This window comes from Canis lupus, chromosome 7, assembly GCF_011100685.1.
Source record: "Canis lupus familiaris isolate Mischka breed German Shepherd chromosome 7, alternate assembly UU_Cfam_GSD_1.0, whole genome shotgun sequence".
NCBI lineage: Eukaryota > Metazoa > Chordata > Mammalia > Carnivora > Canidae > Canis > Canis lupus.
This window is the reverse complement of record NC_049228.1, coordinates 23,049,172-23,068,256: the sequence shown is the minus strand read 5'-3', so window position 1 is coordinate 23,068,256 and position 19,085 is coordinate 23,049,172. Positions and strand designations below refer to the sequence as shown.

The window sequence follows — 19,085 nt, the reverse complement described above, 5'->3', positions numbered from 1 at the left end:
GTCTTTTCTGTTTTTCACCTTGTCTGCTACAAAAGTCCAGCCTTTCTTCTTATGCATATTTTAAAGACACCTTACAAAAAATCATCATATCATGAAAGACTGAAAAAAGGAATTAAAATGAGGATTGAAAAAATGGAATTTGGGAGCAAGAAAGATGCTAAATGGTTGCTCCATTGTTTAAAGGTAGTTGAGGTAATGTTAAAAGTTGAGGATAATACAGGCCTACCTAACTCTTACTTTCTTCACTCTTGTCTATTTAAAAACAGAAATTAAAAAACTAAAAGACAGGATAAAGAATTAGGGATTGAGATGAGTAAGTGAAAGTAAGAGGACGTCCAACTGATTTAAATATATTCAAGTCTTTAGACCAGGAGGAAATAATCCATGAACTCAGAAATGTGTGTATGTAACCGCTATTAGTGATCTTTGAGAAATAATGATACAACAGAACATTGTTGAAAACTTGAGGGAGGTAAACATCTCAACTTTTATAATGGAAAATATAAATTTCAGATGAGAGACTTTGATGTTGATTGCCACAACTGTCAAGGCTGGATCTGTCTATGCCCATTTTCAAGGCTTGGCAGGTAAGTGGTGCTCTAAACCCATGCCAGCTCCCAGAATTCTCTACCTCAGTGCAAATTCTGTACCTCAGTGTGGCTCTTGATTTCCATTTGCCTATGAGGGGAGCAAGGACTGCAACATATTAGAATGGATTATTAAACAAATAGCTTTAGGAATTTAGAAGAGTATCATCAGGAATCAGTAGAAATTTAGTAATAACAAGTCATGCCAAAACAACTTCTTTTACTCTCTGAGGGGTTTACTAGTGGTGGAAGTATCGTATTTCATTAAGAAACCAGGGATGGGGGCAGCCTGGGTGGCTCAGTGGTTTATTTATTTATTTATTTTTTTAAGATTTTATTTATTTATTCATTCATTAGAGACAGACACAGGCAGAGTGCTTCCTCGCAGGGAGCCCCATGCGGGACTCGATCCTGGGACCCCAGGATCATGCCCTGAGCCAAAGGCAGATGCTCAACCTCCTGAGCCACCCAGGCGTCCCCCGGCTCAGTGGTTTAGCGCCGCCATTGGCCCAGGGCGTGATCCTGGAGTCCTGGGATCGAGTCCCACATCGGGCTCCCTGCATGGAACCTGCTTCTCCCTCTGCCTGTGTCTCTGCCTCTCTCTCTCTCTCTCTGTGTGTCTTTCATGAATAAATAAATAAAATCTTAAAAAAGAAAAAAGAAAGAAACCGGGGATGGGGAATAGTAGAGCTGGTTAGGGATCTTAGCAATCACCTGGTTCAAATTCCTCATTTGTAAGTGAAATGGAAGACCAAAAGATTGAGTACATGTCACACAGTAAGTTTATGGCAGGTAGAGCGTGAAACAAATTCAAGTGTTCTAGTCCAGTCTCTTTCTAGAGCATTGGGACCTTCTCTTGACACCTTTGTTGCCAAGAGGAAGTAAGGACCAAATGAAGCACAGTTAGGTAGGTTTATAGTTAGTGCAATAGCTACATCCCACAAACGTTTAAGAGGTTTGTGTCATTTGAAGAGAGATCTGTAATGGTATACTTCAGGTCTCTGGCCTTGGCCCTCTCCCTGTCATGTTTTACAGTTCAATTATCAGGTTGGAAATGAAGACACAAAATCTCTTACTGAATGTTTACAGAAATGTCTTACTAAATTTTCACACAAAGCTGGAAGGAACAGCTAATATGGATGACAGAATCAAGATTCAAGTCTTTTGACAGACTGGAACAATAGCTGAAAATAATAAGATGAAATTTAATAGGGGTAGGAGGAAAGTACTACAATTAATTTAAAAAAATCAACTGCTTTAATTCAAGACAGGGGGTAGTTTGTAGAAGTTTTAGTTGAATATGAGTACAATGTAGGCCAATAGTATCATTTAGCTGTCAAAAGGAGTAATTGCAATCTTACTCTCTCTTCCAAGCATTCTTGTGTTCTGATCAAGGGAGGTAATTGTTCCCTGAATCAGCTGCATGTGGAAGATGGGGTAGACTTCAGATACCACATTTTAATAGGAATATTGACAACTGTAGTGTTTCAGAGAAAAGTGACAAGAGTATGAAGGGTCTGTTGTGAAGAAAACTAGATACATTTATTCTGAAAAGGAAAAGGCTTACAGATAATTTGTTAATGATAGCTATTTTTAAAACTCTTTATTCATTGTTTTTGTTTATTTTTAAAATTTGTTCAATAAAGGTTTCTTCAAAACCTTCTACATAGTGTCAGATATACAGAAATAAGTAGGATAAGATATCCACCCTTCAGAACCTTGTAATCTAATGCTATGTATCTAAAAGCAGGATCTTTGGGTGACCTGGGTGCCTGTTAAATAGCATAGAGTCCCAGGCTCCCCCTCAGACCTATTGAGTCAGCCTATGGCAGGAGGTCTAGAAAACTGAATTTTTAGGACCACACCTATTAACAACAAAATTGGATAAATATTATCGTGGAGATTTGTTCAACATGCTTAAGTAGCATATGGGATGGAGAGTCTATCTGTCTAATAATCTTCCATTTAGTAAAGGGAACACAGATATTCCTGGGTGTCCTAAAATTAGAACAAGTGAACAGACATGAAATGGGACCAGTTTTCGGCTCAGAATAATGAAGAGTTTTTAAAAATAGGGTGTTTTTGGTGATACCTGGGTGGCTCAGCGGTTGGGCGTCTGCCTTTGGCTCAGGTCACAATCCTGGGGTCCTGGGATCCAGTCCCACATCGGGCTCCCTGCGAGGAGCCTGCTTCTCTCTCTGTCTGTGTCTCTGCCTCTCTCTCTGTGTCTCTCAGGAATAAATAAATAAAATCTTTAAAAACAAAACAAAATAAAACAATAGGGTATTTTAAAACTGGAATAGGTTTCCTAGTGAACAGTGTACCTCTCATCCTGGAGATGATTAAGGAGGGAGCTTGACAAGCAATTGCCATGTGATTTGGGGAAAAATGTCATGCTTTCCATCCTATGACCCACCTTGGTACAAAGAGGGAAATTTCTAATATGACCCTAGCCCCTGCCACCTTTTTCTTGATCTGATTTCTTCTCCATATAGGAGAGACCAGTCTGCTTTGTTAGAGTCTGGGACATTTTGAGGTCATGTTTTCCTAGGGGCAAGTCAACATATAAAACTTTTTATCGGGCTAGTAATTACTATATGAGTCAGACATGTAGGCTTTTTATCCAGATGAGGGTGGGTCTCCAGGTTCTGCTCTGTAGGACCCCATGGCACATCTGAATGTGAAAATTCTAAAGAATATATTGAAGATGGAAAATAGAGTCCCAACTTGCATCGGGTATAAGCTGTATTCTCCAGCATAATTACTGGGACTCCTGCTTTGAGGATCTTTGAATGCTTTCCAAGCCATTAAGAAGTTGATACTTTGATCTCTATTTGGTTAGGAGTTCCATTATTGGATAGAGTTCTGAGGTGGAGAAGAGATGATTCATAGGCCCATGAATCCATAACACATTTTTTTTTCATTGAGTGGTGTAAGCAAACTAGCATTCGTGCTTTCCTGGCACCCAGACACCTAGTCTCTAGAGGTGGAAGTTTGGACTAAAATGACTCTGTTAACCTCTCAGAGTCTTAAAGGAGCTTGAATGCTCCAAGACTCCATTCATTTATAGACTCTTGCTGATGATACTTGAATGGTTTGTTCTTAAATCTGCTGATCAATAATACCCATCTGTCAAATGGCTGGACTTCAACCTTATCCTATTTCCTATGGCTTTAGGAATCCTCTAAAAAATGGTGGAGCCTCACATATCATTCAAGCTGTACCCTTCATTTATGTAACAAATTGTGGTATATGCTTTGCTGTGCTGTCCAGATCCTTCCTTGAGGACCAAAGCACTTATTCCCCAAGTTGGTGGGAGCTGGCAATGGATGGCTTGTAGTGAAGTCTCTCACCAGGAGCTGTCCTCTGATAAGTGTCACCTCACTCAAGTTATCAATTCCCACACAATTGATACAGTAGTATAAAGGCCCATCCCTTTGCCCCAGCTTGGGACAACCCTATGATGCCATCCCAACTCCAGAGCTCCTGTGGAATTGGCTGAAGATTTTAATGTGATTTATCACAGATCAGTTTCTCCCTTTGTTCAGGATTGCTTTCATCTGTTCCCATAGATACAATCCCAGGAGGACCTGTATATAAATTGCTGTCTCAAAAGACTTCCTCCTAGGGAATTCAACCAGCAGCATAAGTATTTGCTGTCATATAATAAGTGTCAAGCAAGTGCTAAGTGTATGTAATATAGTGAGAAGAGGCTGCAATTCCATAGTTTATCTGTCCCAGCTACTGTCCTTCTATCCTACTCTGTGCTGCAATTGGGTTAAAACAGGTTGCCGCCTTCCCGGGTTCACCTTGCCACTGGTATTGATGGATTGATGGGGTGCTGCCACTGTACTCCTCATGACCCCTGTGTTGTTGGCTGTGTCTCATGACTGCCTGAGCCTGTGCCACCAGTCACCTTGGTGCGATTGGCACAGCTCTGCCATGCTGACTATGCTAGACCCCAGATGCCTTGGCAGAGTTGAAGACATATACTCAACCTCCACTTCCCTTGATGTGTCTGTTCTTTCTTTTGCTGTCCAATTGAAGCTTCTCTCCATCTCTGCCCATCTTTGTTCTCTTTGTTCTGTTTGTCTTTTGCTGGTTGAGAAAACCTGTTCTCTCCATTATAAGGGTCCCATGACTCAGTGCTGTAGCTCCCCAGTGGTAAGATCTTTCACTTTCATCATCCAGCCCTCTGTAGAGGTTGTCTTCTTGTCAGAAATGCAGATGCCTTTGAGTGATTGATTTCTTTCGTGTATTTGTTTTTATGTAGTTCCCTTCTGCCTTGGCTATATAGACCTCCCAGGGGGCTGGTTGGGGCTAGCTGGAGAGTGTTTTAAGGACATCCTCATATTGTACCCAGAATAACTGCTCTCTTTCTTACACTCAGTCCCTGATACTAAGTCTATTCCTCTCAAGACTCCGCCATACTTATGATAACTTTTCCTTCAGTGACCTGGTTGTCTCTCTTTTGAGCAAAGCTTCCCTCGGGACCTCCCCATTCTATCAGAAATGTCTGTATTTGTCTAGACCTCAATTATGGACACAGTTCAAGTTCTTTCCCATGGGGGTCCTGGGTCCCATACCAGTAAAAGGGTGCAGCTAGATCCTTATCTGAGTGTCCACAAACATTCCATGACAGTTACTCTTAATAGCCTGGTGTACATAGATGACCTCTGGACAGGAGGGCGCCTAGTTCCACATGCGAGCGTTTCTGAATCTCATCCAGAATGCATTACTACACACAACTCTGGGATTCCATGAAGTGATAATATGTGCTAGGAAGAGAACTGAACCTGCAGTTGGGAGATCTGGAGAGACTTGTTAAAGCCACTAACTCTCAATTATAAAGAGGGAATTCGACTAGATCATGTGTACCATCTCTTGCAGTTCTAACACTTACGATTATTTCTAGCCATTTGTGTCATCTTTCCACTCTTTATTACCATGACTTTAATTGGGTCTGGCATGAACTCCTCTGAGGGACGACATTTCCAAAACAGTTTACTGCTGGAATGCAGATGATACTTTTTTGGGGTTGACACATATGCATTTCTTTGTGTGACCTCTGGAACCCAGCACAGAATTTTCCATCACAGTCTGCCTGGGATTAATCAAGTGCTTCAGGAGAGGCCTTCCAGGATTGCTTCTTTGTAACAGATTCTTGGGTAGAAATCATGAGGCTCACCTTGTGCCCAGATAGTATTGAATCCTGGAAGGAACTCGGTTGGTTGGAGATATATATATATATATATATATATATATTATATATATTTATTTATTTATTTTATGTGTTTGCTACCCTAATACTAAGTCCCTGGATTTAGCGTGAAACAAAAAGCAAGGGGTAATCATTAGTGGATTATATACTCGTGTAATAAGAAATTCAATGCCCAGGAACTGGTTTTACAGGGTCAAATGCTGTCAGTACATAATAGGGGTGTTTTAACACAGAGCATAAAACCCAAAAGCAGAAGAATCACAAGGCTAGAAAGGACTGTGTGAAAATATCTATCTCTTTTTTCTAAAAGGTAAATTAGCCTTAAGCCATATCAAATGGAAGATGATCAATGCAACCTATTTTAAAAACCAACAGAGAATCTATTACCCTCAGGAAGAAGAACTTTCTTTTCTTCTTTAAAATATTTCACTGTCTGGAAAGCCTTTCTGTCACTGCTACTTCCATTCAGGGGAGGTATTTAATCAGAGAACTAATTCAGTCACCTAAGCATTCAGCCTTCTTTAGTCTCTACTGTTCTTGGGTCTTACCAATTCTTTCTTTAAAATGCCACCCTAATCTGTTCGCTGTCATCGTCACACCTCCTTTGCTTTGGTTAGTTCTTTGTCATTCCTTTCTTTCTTTCTTTCTTTCTTTCTTTCTTTCTTTCTTTCTTTCTTTCTTTCTAGATTTTATTTATTGATTTGAGAGAGAGAGAGAGAGCATAAGAGGAGGGGAGGGGCAGAGGGAGAAGACTCCCCACTGAGCAGGGAGCCTAATGTGGAGCTCAGTACTGGGACCCTGAGATCATGACCTGAGCCGAAGGCAGACGCTTAATCAGCTGAGTCACCCAGGTGCCCTGTCCCTTGTCATTTCTAATCTGGATTGCTGTAATTGTCTCTTTGCTCAGTAAACTCCAGTTCAGTGGTGCAAGTAGAAAAACAGGACCCCATGTAAGATCTGGTATTCCCAGGTTCTTCAGCACACTGCATAATTTCTCATTCTCTTGCAAACCTGGGGAAACTGACTAGCAACAGTCTGGCAGGCATGGATGGGCAAACTGGAAGAGGGAAAATTCATACAATGTTGGGTTTGAGTGTACCAAACTTGAGGAAAGATATCTTGGTCTCATGAATAACTTAGTTCCTGCATTCCTAGGATCTTCTGAAGACTTGAAAGGAGGGTGAGAAGTTAATTGGGGTCTGATCAGAGACTGTGACCCATCTTGTTTGCTCCTACACTAGCCAGGTGTTGCTGCTTCCTTTTCTTATATATTTCTCAGCATTTTGATTTAGGCCTGGGATAGAGCTCACACAGTCCCAATGTACTCCTCTATATCAGATGTATCAGTTTCCTTTTTCTACTACTACAGTCTCATGCTGCTTTAGCTCATCCTTCCATCCTTACTGCTAACTTGAATTTTTTCTCTAATATGCAAATATCATATACCTCCTCCCCCCCCCATCCTTTAGTGGCTCTTCACTGTTCTCAGGGTACCATCCAATTTTCTCATTGGAATAGATAAATATTTGTATTATCCAGTCTTTGCTTACCTTTCCTAATTTTCCTCCATTATGCCTTCTTACCCTTGTACATGCTGTCACCTCAGCCATACGTACCTGTTCACCCCATGTGACTTGGCTCATTCTAGCTCATTCCCTGAATGAATTTCCTCTACTGGAAAGTAATTTCTTTCTTTCTTTTTTTTTTTTTTAAGATTATATTTTTTTCATGAGAGACACAGAGAGAGGCAGAGACATAGGCAGAGGGAGAAGCAGGCTCCCTGCAGGGAGCCTGATGTGGGATTCGATCCCAGGACCCCGGGATCATGCCCTGAGCCAAAGGCAGATGCTTAATGACTGAGCCACCCAGGTGCCCCCCTAGCAAGTCATTTCTAATCCTTCTTCCTACTCTGAATTATCTTGATAAGGTTCTATTCTTTGTTCCTTTGAATCCCCATAGAACACCGTTCTTGTTTCTAACCTAGTACTCATCACACTGTATGATAGCTGTCTGCTGCATGATTACCCCTTCCACCTAGTTGGGAGCTTCTTGAGGACCAGCTCTCTGTTTCAGTCTCATAGCTCCTGCTATAGTGCCCAAATTGGCCCATAGTAAATGATCAATAAATGTGGGTTGGATAAATGAGCTTGCAGGGCTCCCTAACGATGGTAATCTACAGATTTTTAAAAAATTGAGTATATAGTTTAGACAATCTCTAAAGTCCTTCTTAGCTCTTAGATACACAATTTTATGACATATTGGGACTTGAGATAAAATTCTCAGATAGTCTGCTTCTACATAATAACACATTTTTGTTTTGTTTGGGTATTAAATTTGATGATTTTGATCTTTTTCATGGTTCAGAGCGTGAATCCTATTTTCAAAAGGTTCTTCTTAATTCGATTATTTTTCTGACAGAAATAATTTAGTTCCATTATCTCTGTTCAAGCAACTGGATCAGATTTATTACTCGGTGACTTTATTCTGCATATCTAACTGCCTATCAATGTACCTGTGTTGTCAATGTATCTGATATGGAATAGGGAATAAGTGTGGTTTGAAAAGGCTTAGACAGAGCTACTCCAAAGAGTGAAGCAGATCTAGGGTAAAGGGTCTGGAGTCAGAAGCCAGATGATTAGTCTGACAGTGTCATAGATATGTGTGTCCCATGTTACAATCTGGCAGTAGAATAAAGCTGGGCAGAGAATCAGAAATCAGGAGGATACAGATTCCCCCAGGATAAGGCAAAGCAAGACTGACAACCTAAGGGTTTGGCAGGTAGAGAGAAGAACTCAGGAAAGGTCAGGGCTAAGAAGCCAGGCCAAAGCAGAAGGGAGAACAGGTTCAGAAAAGAGAACACTGATTCTGAGTTAGAATCTGATCCAGCCAGAAGATTCTTTTTTTATTTTTTAGATTTTGTTTATTCACGAGAGACACAGAGAGAGAAAGAGAGAGAGAGAGAGAGAGGCAGAGACACAGGCAGAGCGAGAAGCAGGCTCCATGCAGGGAGCCTAACGTGGGACCCTATCCTGGGCAGAAGGCGGCGCCAAACTGCTGAGCCCCCCGGGCCGCCCCCAGCCAGAAGATTCTTGATGCTCCTCATTATAGCAGATAGTAATGCCTAATTCAATCTAGGTCTGTAGGATGGGGTATTTGTGTGTGGCTAGAGGCAATCTGATGGTAGCAGAGAGGAGCAACAATTGATGATTGGAACCTTGTGACATTTATTATGGCACTTTTACTTATTTTCAGTTTCTTTATAAGCATATCTAATGTCTCCTGTTACACAGTGAACTCCTTGAGAGCAGGAACCATCTCCCCCCACTCCCCTTATTCCTCAGACTCTATTTCACTTAGTGTTGTGCTTTGCATATATCTGGTATTCAGTAGTATATAATGAATTAAATTACAACAGTTAGGGATTATGTTATTAATGCTCCTTGGAGAATAGTGAGTGGTTCAAGTGACTCCCAGAATGTTCATTTAAGCCATCTGTGGATTCAGTCATTTTTAATGCCAATTATTGCTTTTTTTTCTGGGTAATTGAGTGTTTGAGGTCAGAGTGATCCTGGAAAATAAGTAATTCTCTGAAGAGATGCATGAGATCTTTAACAAGTCAAAGAAAAAGTAAGTTTTCTTGGGTCAAGATACGTCTCAGAATGCCTGCCTATTGAGTGAAAATATCAGATTATTTGCTCACAAATGGATCAATGGCTGGCACCAGTGGAATAGCTTAAGATTCAAATATAACTCAATGTCTCATAACTAAAGAAGAACCAAGTGTTAAAAATGTTATAAAAATTCAGAAATTCAATACAGTGAAGCAGTTTATGATACTTTTTTGGCAAAACATCCTCTGCCTTCATGACTGTACACCTCTTCAGCCAGAAGGATACTCTAGAAGGTACAGCCATATCGGAAATACCAAGTTTTCAGAATCTTATATAATATGATCTTATGAGTCAATATCAAATTTAACCCTGTCAGATGAATAGGAGAGCCTCACAAGGGATGGCTCAGTCTGATTTTTTTTCTGAACCTATCAAAATGGTTGGATTCAAACATTCTCCTACTGGTTGGTCCTCCTAATTGTTTTTAGTTTTTTTTTTTTTTTTTCTCCTTGCTAAGCAGTAAAAATGGTCCAACTCTAGGGTCAACATGATGGCCCTATATAGAGAATAAGTTTGATGTTAAGAATACAGCTTTAATTCTGTGAGCTTGACACAAAAACTGAATCCATTTTGTTCTAGTTCTTGATAATTTCCCCATAAATAATTTTCACCTGCTGGATTTTGCTGATTACCCATCACCCTATCTCATGTTAGAGAAAATTCCAGATGGATCTGGAATCCAAAGTCTTGAATTGGAGTCTCAGTTCCATCATTTATTAGTTATGTGAATGTGGGTAATTACCAGAGGCTTAGTTTTCTTACTTGTAAAATGAGAATAAAAACTCCCTCAGTGAATTAGATGTCAGGATGTTTTGAGAGCACTGTTATCCTTACCTAACTTTATGCTTTATTTATTTATAAATGAAAACCCTTGGAAAGTTTAATTCCTCTAATGACTTTTTACCTGCAACTTTTAAAAGACAAATAAAAAATAAAATCATCACTATCACCATCATCAACATCATAGTACAAAAATATACAGGAAAATATCAGGCTAAGAGAAAGACCCTCCATTGCTTGAAAGAACAGATAAACCAGTGGTGCTTTTTTTTGCTATGCAGAATTGATTCAGTAGAAAACTATCTACTTTGGTATGATTTCTGTCTTAAAATAGAATCCTATTAGGGATCTACATTGGAAAAAAAACATGGAAAATTGGGCCTGTTTCACATACTCTGTGGGGCTTCCTACTGGTTTTGGGATCTATGGGATCTGGGGATAATACCAAAAGACTTAGGGTTTCAGTAATCAACATTTTAAAAATGGGGTTCCAAATTTCTGCTCTCTGGTTTTGTTTTGTTTTTAGCATCTACATGGAGGAGGGGAAGATATGCAGGGGAAAGCTATGAGAGGATTATAGATCTTTAAAAACCCTGTGATCAAAACATCCTCTTTACATAGTCTGTTGATTAGGGATTAATTGTAGGTGGGTGCTATGATATTATGGATAATAACCTGGCCTGGGGTCAAGAGACTGGGGTCTGTTATCCAGTGATATCCTATGCAACACTGAAAAGCATTTAAACACAATTTTTCACTGCCTGTTTTAGGTGCTTCACATAACGCAAGGAACTTTCTAACCCAAAGAGGGATTATTTTAATGCTCTTTACCCATATTATTCATACCATTATGTGTCACCCCAGATTCACCAGGGTACAACAATAAAAATTGCAATAATGATTGTTGCTAATGCCACTATTAATTATTCATGTTAGTGTCATCCACTAAAGTCATTCTAGAATTCCCCAGGTAGATTTAGGCACTTTCTCTTCCATACTACTATCTCATTACCTCTTCCTTTTTCCCTTCTTTCTTCAGTGTTGTTGTACCTCTTTGTTATCTTGTCTCTTCCACTAAAATATAAGCTTCTCCAGGGCCTGTGCCTCTTATCTGTGTGAATACCCTGGCACTTTTTAGCACCGTCTCTGGGCACAAAGCAGATAGATATTCAATGATGTTACTGAATGAAAGAATGAATTTGATTATCTTAACTGTAGCTCTTTAGACCATATGGCTTTTCAAATAATTTCTCACTGGATATTTAGCCACATTCTGCCTTTAGGTACTTAGGCATTATTCCACTGGAGGGTGGGTGGACATTATACATCTGTTTATGTTTAAAGAAAGGGATTCCAGTTGAATGTCATTTTACAGACTCTCAGATCTGGCTTTTTGTTTTTGTTTTGTTTTGTTTTTTAAGAATTTATTTCTCTTTTTTTGAAGGAACTCATTGTCTTCATGACTTGACCCACCCAGCCTCAACTCTCCTTTTGCTTGCATATGTATGATGCAGCACCATTTTGGGGCAGAATTTTATAAAGAGGAAGACACTCAATCCATTCAGGAGACAGGTAAAAGAAGAACTCATATGTTACTTTGGTTTCTGCTATTTTTTTTCTCTTCTCATTAAGATTTGTTACGATAGTTTGTGTGAAGGAATCTGAAGGCTGAATTTGTCACCATGGGATACCCGAATGGTTGTGGGTAGGGGGAGAGGTTGGATGTGAGGATTTGAGGAAAGAATTTGGATCCAGGACCAGCATTAGTTCATTTGCCAACTGATCAAATGTCCCTTTGGTTCCCTGAATTTATCCATGAAATTTGTATCTTGGAAAAACTGTATTTGATGTTGGCAGGACACAAATTTTATGTTTATGAGAGTTGAGTTTTTAGCATCTTGTGTTCTCTTTTCTCAAGTACTCCATGTGTTCTGAATAATCTTACCTTCTTCCCAATCCACAGTAGTGAAGAAATGCTGTTTGGGGTGTGGAAAGATCAAAAAACATTAGCTTCAGAACTTGTCTAATTTTTTTCCATTGGCCAGGGACAATGCCAGATTTCCCATCTATTCTGGATATAGACAAGCCAGTAACATCCACATTAATCTAGATTATGTTGACTTCATGATGTTCTGACAACATGTAATATTCTGTGTCTTGTTTAATCGTGCAATAGATGGACACTTCTCACTGAGTCATTCACTCACCATATTCCAAGTATGGAACATTTGATCATGCTTTTCTCCCTCTTTGCAGATGACATGATACTGTACATAGAAAACCCAAAAGACACCACCCCAAGATTGCCAGAACTCATACAGCAATTCAGCAATGTGGCAGGATACAAAATCAATGCCCAGAAATCAGTGGCATTTCTATACGCTAACAATGAAACTGAAGAAAGAGAAATTAAGGAGTCAATCCCATTTACAATTGCACCCAAAAGCATAAGATACCTAGGAATAAACCGAATCAAAGAGATAAAGGATCTATACCCTAAAAACTACAGAACACTTCTGAAAGAAATTGAGGAAGACACAAAGAGATGGAAAAATATTCCATGCTCATGAATTGGAAGAATTAATATTGTGAAAATGTCTATGCTACCCAGGGCAATTTACCCGTTCAATGCAATCCCTATCAAAATACCATGGGGGCAGCCTGGGTGGCTCAGCGGTTTAATGCCGCCTTCAGCCCCGGGCATGATCCTGGAGTCCCAGGATCGAGTCCCACATTGGGCTCCCTGCATGGAGCCTGCTTATCCTTCTGTCTGTGCCTCTGCCTCTCTTTCTCTCTCTGTGTCTCTCACGAATAAATAAATAAATCTTAAAAAAATACCATAGACTTTCTTCAGAGAGTTGGAACAAATCATCTTAAGATTTGTGTGGAATCAGAAAAGACCCTGAATAGCCAGGGGAATATTGAAAAAGAAAACCAGAGCTGGGGGCATCACAATGCCAGATTTCAAGTTGTACTACAAAGCTGTGGTCATCAAGACAGTGTGGTACTGGCACAAAAACAGACACATAGATCAATGGAACAGAATAGAGAACCCAGAAATGGGCCCTCAACACTATGGTCACCTAATATTCGACAAAGCAAGAAAGACTATCCATTGGAAAAAGGACAGTTTCTTTAATAAATGGTGCTGGGAAAATTGGAGAGCCACATGTAGAAGAATGAAACTAGACCACTCTCTTACACCATACAAAAAGATAAACTCAAAATGGATGAAAGATCTAAATGTGAGACAAGAATCCATCAAAGTCCTGGAGGAGAACACAGGCAACACCCTTTTTGAACTTGGCCACAGCAACTTCTTGCAAGATACATCTATGAAGGCAAGGGAAACAAAAGCACAAATGAACTATTGGGACTTAAAAAGCTTCTGCACAGCAAGAGAAACTGTCAACAAAACTAAAAGACAACCTACAGAATGCTTTTAATATTTATATGGAGTCATGGATATACATGGGAGAGAAAATCACACCAGGAGAAAATAAAAAGGCTACACTTGAAGAATACTAATACTACAGTGTGAAGGAATGAACTCTCTTAGGTAGGAAGAACATTTAAGACCAACTCAGATGACTGAGCGAACATATTTAAGGTTCACTGTGGTGCAGGGGTAGTTGAGATTCATTTAATTATATACAGATGTTTATTAGCTAACTGTCTGCCTAGCACTGTGCTGGGTGCTGGGGTATATACTTTATTCCCTAATGGAACTTAAGAGAAATAGTAAACAAGTGAGTGTGAGTGTGAAGAGCGTCATGAAATACATGGCCCATGGACCCATGGGGAGAATATGGGAGATGCATAACAGAAGAGCTAACCTCAGCCATGGGGGTCAGGATGATCTCTTTGTGGAAGTGATGTTTACACTGAGGCCTGAAAGGTGAGTAGGACTTGGCCATGGTTTGAGGGTAGTTCATGTGTGTGTGTGTGTGTGTGTGTGTGTGTGTGTGTGTATGTGTGTGTAAGTACAGGAGAATGGTCTTGGAGAGGGCTTTTTAGATAGCATGTGTAGGGGGTACAGATTACATGAGGCAAGAATGAGAATGGTGTGTTTGAGGAACTAAAAAATCCAATTTAGCTGGAGTATGGGGTGGGGGTGGGTGAGGTAAGGTTAGACAGGTAGAATGATGCATGTATTCATTTGAAGTCGGGAAGGATTTTCCACTGACTAGGAAATAATCCCCAGTCACAGATGTGACAAGAAAGGAGTCTTGTACCTGAAAACAAGTCAAGGGAGTATTGAGTATGGGGGCAGGACAAGGGCAATTGATGCAAAGGAAATGGAATCATATAGTTGGAAGATTTCAATGAATGTTTTCATTGCTTTAAGGTGTCAGAAAGGGCTGTGAGAAGCCTTGAGTAAGTACTCAAGGGCTGTTTTATTGGGATTGGTATTTTGCATATTCATGGAAACTAGACAGTGGGCTCTCTGAGGGAAGAACCCAGTCTTTTTGCTCCCTTATAAAGCCCCCAAGCTTACCAAGTTTTAGCTCATTGTTGGCTTTCAATATATATTTGTTAAGTTTACAAATGAAAAAAAATGAATGAGTAAGAGGATGAATGATTATGTCAAAAATTATCTTGGTTGTGCCTTTGCCAGATTTGCTTTGCCATTCCTCCGGGTTGCTTGGAGACCTCTGAAAGCTTTTTAAGTAGCTCTGCTCTGATGCTTAGTTCTAGAACTGATATCATAGGGCAGCTTTGAACTTCCCAGGTCTGTTTCTGTCCTGACCTCAGTCCTTGGAACATACTTTGTTCCAGTTGTGGAATAATAAAAAGCTCTGTGGTTCACAGATTTAACTTGTTATCCAAAAGATGGATCCCTTGTAACTTCTTTAAATTTTGTTTCCAGGGTGACCTTTTTAATCCCATAGATCATCTTAATTATAAAGGCTCGGTTTTTCAAGGGACCATGACAGTTTAACTCATCATGGTGATGAGAACTAACATTTTTGAAAACTCACAGTGCACCAGCTTACATTGCTTTATTTCATCTCGGTATTATTACTATCTCGGTATATATATATATATATATATATTGTACAATGTATATATATATATATTGTATATATTGTAATATATATATATTGTACAATGTATACCTTATAGCTGTGTGTGAGTATACATAAAAATGCATCAGCTTACCTTTACCAAAAATAAAGAGTTCAGTGCAGAAGTATCAGTAAGATGATCTCCAATGTCCCTGTTGCCTAGTTGGTCAAATTACCTGAACTGTTCCTCTCTCCATTCCCATATATGGCTAATCATGCATGATCCCCATAACTTTCAGGCACAATGTATGGAAAAATTAGAACACAAGTTAGACAAGTCTTTGAGGAAGGCTGTGCTATAGAATTATGACTAGTTCTTTCAGGTTCTGTTTGGTGTACACAACATATGTTTCTGCAACATCAGAGTTTTAAGGAAACCTTTCCATTCTCCTTCCATGATGAGTGGCCACCAGAAAGGGAAATAGGGTAGATGTTCTGGAAGGTGGAAGTCATGGGAAAGGATGGGAAGTACAAGGACACAGGAAGGTGGCACTTAGGGAATAATTTGGTTTTCCTACAAGCCAAGATAGTAGAGTAAAATGAATAGAGCAGAAGAGACAAAACAAAAATATACCTAGTTCAGATGTAGGGATTCTATAGGAGAGGAGGTTGGAACAAGAAGGGAAATGCAGCCAGAAACTGAGTTGACAAAGGGCCTTGACAGAGAGGACAAGTAGTTTAAATTGTTTTCGGAAGGCAGTGAGGAGCCAGGGAAGGGGCTAATTCAATTAGCATAATGTAATAATAGTATAATAAGCATAATAGAATGTCCCTATGGTAAAGGGTGGAGATCAGCAAGTGTTAAGTGTAGCATATTCTTATAAAGCTCCAATTTGGTATTATTATTTTATAAAAATAAAAAACTTGTTATTTCTCTTCTTCCCTCTCTCTTTGAGTAAACCTCTTTGAAGAAGAAAACTCACAAATATACCACCATGATGGAATTTAGAAAAACTAGAAGCATGGAGCTAGATCGAAAGTCCTCTAGTAGGTGGGCTTTTTACAGCTTAATGTGAAAGGAAATAATGATACCCTTATAACTTTGCAACTTTGATCAGTCTAAGGGTGTTTTCTCGATGCCTTTTTACCCCTTGTCCATAGGAAAGCCAATCAAAGTTGTAAGGAAAGGGGTTTGGGAATGGCTTAATCTAAAGGCCAGGACTTCCTACAGCCCTGGAACTCCATACACTGTGGAGCTCTTGTCTAGACTCCTCTAGAAGCCTTCCTTGTTGGGTCCTATGTGTGCATGCTGGTTCCCACCTCAGTGCTCTGCCTCTCTTTTCTGGGAAGGAGAACCATGCAGGCGGCACCTTGCTGAGGCCATATGTGAGCTCCCCTAGCCTCCCCCCTCCCTTCTGTGGTGGTGAGACCTTCAGAAGAATGCTGAGGTCTGGGGTCTCCACCCTGAGGTATCCAGCAGTAACTTCAAGGAACTAATGAGTAAAGTACAGTAACAGGAATAAATCCCAATGAGCTTATTAAAAAACTGAACCACAACTTTGGCAAGGGCAGGAACCATTGTCTGGAACTTGTTTGCCGATTTGTAGAGTGTTGCATGCCTTCAGTGCATCCTCCACCCACCCTTTCAGAACAGACAGATTAGCAACAAAAGATAGATTTTCAAAGCTCCACACAGCTGTGATTTACACTCCACTTCGGAGATCATTAGAATGGCTGCTCATTGGGATTGTAAAGGGTTCCAGCCAATCTCTGTTCCAGTGGACCTCCTGGGACTTTTGCTGTGGTGTGTGTGGAGAGCGGAAGCACTCTGATCCAGCCTCCATCTCTTTTGCAAAGGCTTCTTTGTAATTTCTTTGGGCTTTATGAAACTATTTCTTGACCCCCACCACCTACAAAAGCAAGAAACTCTTTTGTCATGGGAATCTATATCACCAACAGCATAGAATTGCCTCCAAATTGCCTTTTTAAAAAAATTCTCCCTGAGGAAGATCCTGTTTTCAGAGCATCTATAGGGCTTAAAGTACTTTTGAGAATATCAGGGAATTCATATCCTTTAAGGGTATGTATCCTCGGTGGGGGTAGGCTGCAGTTTTGTCATCTCTAAGTGGTTAGTTCTAGTCCAGTTCCATGTTAATGAGGCCAGTGTTGGAAGGTGGAAATCCCAGGTAAAAAAATACACAGGAGAAAGTCACAGGTGAAGATACTCTTTTGGAGAAGTGTTTGGTGGTGTTTACTGAGGCTGAACATGTGCCCACACTATGGCCCAGAAGTTGTACTTCCAGGTATGTACCCAGCAGAAAGATATACAAGATACCCAGTAGAAGAATGTTCATAGCAGTGTTATTCATAATAGCCAAATCCTGGAAGCTACACAAATGTCCATTGACAATGGAAAGAATAAATTATGACATTTTTACACAATGGAATTATATATAGCAATTGGAATAAATGATCTACAACTAAATGCAAAAACATGGGTAAATCTCAACAAATACTGTTGAGTAAAAGAAGCCAAGTACAAAAGAACACACACTGTGTGATTTCAGTTTTGTAAAGTACAAAACCAAGCTAAACTAATCAATGGTGTTAGAAGTCAAGAGAGTTTCTATTCTTAGGGGGTGTGTGGTAAGCTGAGGAGAATGTGAAGGGGGGGCTCCTAGGGTGGTGATTTAACATGTTCAGTTTATTGAGTGGTATTTGCACTTTTCTGCATACGTCCTTTCGTAAAACACGAAAGGAATCATGGAGCTGGGTTAGTTTCATTCTGTTACGTGATGACATTGTTAAAGTACAACCTTAAAAGGCACCTAGGAAAGGTATTATTATTGGTTGCAAGAAAGAATGGAATTGGGAGGTCAATTCCCTGCAAATCTATCAAAATGAACAAACAAACCAACTAAATCCTAAAACCAAAGGTTTTTGAAATCCCTGTTGATTGGTATCATCACCTCACACCATCTCTGGTTTATAGACCTTTTGCCTGTGTATAATCAGAGCACTTTAGGCATGTATGCTCCAGTGACCCAATGACCCAACGGAAAAGACCACGTGTCAAAGGCAAGTGTTTGCCCAACACAGCATCACGTGAACCCAGGTAACAGCATCTGTTCCCTGCAGCAAGAGGCTTTTTGCCTGAATTTGGTGATCTCCATATATCATTTCTGTTATCACTACTGGTAAAACCAAATTCTCATTCTTTCTTGAAATCCAGAACACTTTCCCTGGAATTGCCACTGCAAATTCACTCGAATTTGCCTAATAGAAGAAATGAGACTAAAAAACTTTAGTGTTAGTTTTTTCCACACCTACACTGAACAATAAGGAGTTCTTCCAGCATGGAAAACATCTCTTTGGACCACTCCAGAATGTACATAAAATCTATATTGTTGCCACTTTTACAAGGTCTTGGGATGGACTTTGATTTGTGTGTGTCCAACCTAGGATTGTTGTATGGAACATGTCCCTGTGTTATAATTCCTTTTTTTTTCCTTTTTAAAAAAGGCTCCCCACTCAGTGTGGAGCCTGACACAGGGCTTGGACTTATGACTTTCGATCAAGATCTGAGCTGAGATCAGATTAAACACTTAACTGACTGAGCCACCTAGATTGTCCTGTTATACTTACTTCTAAATCAATATTTACTGACTGTCTACAATGCTAGAGACACCAAGGGAGTCAGAACACTTGGGCAACCATTCCCGTTTCTGTCCATAGATAACTATTTAACCTTTGTGTCTTCTCTATCATGGTAGTGAAATTAGAGGAGCAAATATATTTTCAATTATAAAATAGCAAT

At 39.8% G+C, this 19,085-nt stretch overlaps 1 long non-coding RNA gene across 2 annotated transcripts; it reads left to right on the top strand.

The window, feature by feature from the left end:
• Nucleotides 1-462: 462 nt before the first annotated feature.
• LOC111096880 lies at nt 463-12,575 on the top strand. 2 transcript variants are annotated; one of them, XR_005361636.1, is made up of 3 exons: nt 463-587; nt 11,704-11,831; nt 12,516-12,575. It is a non-coding gene; the product is annotated as an uncharacterized LOC111096880 (long non-coding RNA). The 2 variants fall into 2 exon arrangements; XR_005361635.1 differs by lacking the exon at nt 463-587 and adding an exon at nt 8,859-9,435.
• The last annotated feature ends 6,510 nt before the right edge of the window (nt 12,576-19,085 follow it).